The sequence below is a fragment of the Rhinolophus sinicus genome, chromosome 2, assembly GCF_057876585.1.
Source record: "Rhinolophus sinicus isolate RSI-liver-muscle chromosome 2, RSI-T2T, whole genome shotgun sequence".
In the NCBI taxonomy this organism is placed as follows: domain Eukaryota; kingdom Metazoa; phylum Chordata; class Mammalia; order Chiroptera; family Rhinolophidae; genus Rhinolophus; species Rhinolophus sinicus.
The window spans coordinates 53452279-53455198 of NC_142502.1; positions in this window are offsets into that span (position 1 = coordinate 53452279).

Below are 2920 nucleotides of genomic sequence, written 5' to 3' on the forward strand. Positions count from 1 at the left end.
AGCGTGCTTTAAGTGGCAAGAGTAAGACCGCCGTTTGGGGCTGGACCGTTGTTGTTTTATTTTTATTTTTTCTGACACCCCCTTTGGAAATGGAGAAAAGGTTGGTTCCCAATCTGTCGCAGACTGCGGTCCGGATCCAGACCCTCCCACTCCTCTCCACCTTTCCGCAGCTTGTCGGGTAGGCCCGCAGCCCCGCAGATAAGGGGTGCGGGCTGCTTGCCACCGTGTCACTGCCCGGGTGGGAGAACTGTGAGCACTCAGGTGACGTTGCTGCGTGCGGGAGTTCAGGGGCGGAGCGCGGAGAGTGGGGTGCGGCGGGCAGCGCAGGGGGACCGTCCGGCGCGGGCTCCACCCGCCGCTGCTCCCAAGGGGCGGGTCATCTATAGGTGTCCGATCTCTGTGAGCATCTTCTCTCCAGCCCTGGAAGGTACAGAGTGTGCTTCTGAGGGGGCACCTGCGGAATGCAGTGGGGCGGGTGGCCGGCTGGTTTCATATTCAGCAAAGAAAATGCAAATGCAGGTGGGAAAAGAAAGGCAGAATGGCTCTCAGGGAAGGAGCAGCCTCAGCTCAGAGCTGGAGGGCGCGGAGCTGGTGCACCCAGGTCTTTCCTGGAGTAAACAGGCGGAAATAGAGCGGCGAAGGCGAGGCATTGATAACTGGTTGTGTTTCCTAACAGTCCAGGAGGCTTTTTCTGAACTAGAAAAGCTCAATACAGTTCCTCACCCAGGTAAATCCCTGTGTCCCTCTTTAGCGCCTTTGGGCGGCCTGCTTTGAAGCCCCCTCAGCACTCGGTTAACTTGATATTACTCACAAGTCACTTGAAGCTTGCAAGGTCATCTGTACTCCTTGGATGCCCTTAGAAAGTTAGCGGCTGTCAAGGAACCAGAGAGAATGGGAAGGGGGGGCGGGGCTTTTGCAGATCAGCCTGGGGCTTTTTAGAGCCTTTGAGAAATTCTTCCTAAAAGCTCTTTAGCAATGAAAGAGAAATGTGCTTCCTTCTACTTCTTAATAAGGTTTTGCCCCAAAGTCTGATGTCTTTATTTGTAGTGGAATCTTCTTATTAAAACGCTTCTGAAGCTACTACTAAAGAAACAGTCCTAAACATGGAATTGTTTCCCTTTGGTGCATGCACAGAAATTTCACTGAACTTACTAGCTCAGTGCAAATTTGGGGGTGGGGTATTTTCATTGAATGTTTTCTAACTTTTTAATATTGCAGTTCCTACTTAAAGAATCTATTTGTCAGTATAACTTAGTGGGTAGAGATGTGGAGAGGGGGTGATGACTGACTGGATATGATTGGATTGAGTGGCTAGCCCATTGTTTGTATTTTATTTGGATCACGACGTCTGTTAATGTCAAAACTGAATTGGCCTTTTGCAGAGCAGACATACCTTCATCTATCATCTCTTGGCTTTGACAAGATAATTACAAGGGCAATAATGTTTGACTCTCAGCCTAGCACAGGTTGTTAAACTGCCCAAAGCAATCAAATTCCAAGAAAAGTGTTAGTCTAGCCTGGGAAATAAAGTACCATCAATGCACAGGCTACCTAATGTTTCTGAAATATTAATGAAGACTGTTAAACAGAGATTGAGTAGGAAAGGAAAACCACCAGGTCCTTTAAAGAGGAGCCAAGAATGGTTGTGTGGGTCTAAGATGCTGTGAGAGAACCAATTTCATTTTTAAGATCAGCTTAGCTTTCCTCAAACATCAGAAATGGATCTGGGGGAAGACTATTGCAGTATAGTGGTAAGTCCAGTTTTGAGAGGCAAGCCTGTAGCACTTAACACAACTGATGGGCTAAATGTGTCAGGTGCAGCAATTGTCCTACCAAAGGCCCCCAAATCACCAGCAGAGCTGTCCTGCACAGAAACCTCTAAGATCTGATGGTGGGGGCAGTGTCTGATCTGTCAGAGGCCCAAGGTGCACTGGGCAGGACAGTCACAGCTCCCACTCCACAAAAGACAAAGGATGGGAAATGTTCTTGTTCCCTGAAGACACCAGGATCCTCTGCCTTTCACCATGAATCCCCTACCCCACTGGGACATTCCCTCCTGCAACCCAGCTGGAAGGAACCAAAGGCTGTTGCTTATCTTCTGTCTCAAACGTACTCACCCCCAATCCCTTGTGCATTTATTTTTAATATTCTGATCCTCAGAAGAGAAATGAAATAAATATAGGTGGGGGAAATTGAAGAAAGCTGGGGGATGAGGAAGGTAAAGGGGGAATCTTTGTTTATGCTTCAGGACTGAAGAAAAGAAAACAAATTTTGTCAGGAGCCTACTCTGCTTTAAGCAATGCTTAGGTGCTTCATTTCACTAAATCCTCACATTAACTATGTAAAGTAGAGAGCATTATTCCCACTTCAGCAATAAGGAAACCATCAGTGGGAAAAGTAGGGCTCAGAAATGTTGGTGACTACCTAGGTACTTGAATACATACAGCTAAAAAGTGACAGGGCTAAAATTAGGCCCTAATCTGTGTGACTCCTCCAAGAAGGTACACATGCTTCTCTTGTAAAGGCTGATGAGAAAAACTACAGTGGCTCTGTTCTCACTCTCAATCTCCCAGCTTTCCTGAGGAGGAGGAGCTTGGGTTAAATCTGCCAAAATCGATGCCCCAGGCATGCAGGGACATGTATAGACACCTGGAGTCTTTTCAAGAAGTATTGGACCCTATAGGCTGCTCTGCTCCCGCCTTTCCCCACCCATTCTCTCCTTCCTGACACTCAATCCTCTAATCCCAAACTGTCAAATGCTAGGTTTCCAGAACCATTGGCGTGTGTCCTTTCTCTCCAAGGGTACACCCTTTCACTTCATGCCTGGGTTTCTTCTTTTAATCCCACACCCACACAATTGAAGATGTTATAAAGGCTCCTCCAAACAAAACAGGAGATGCACATCTAAGGACCCAAACTC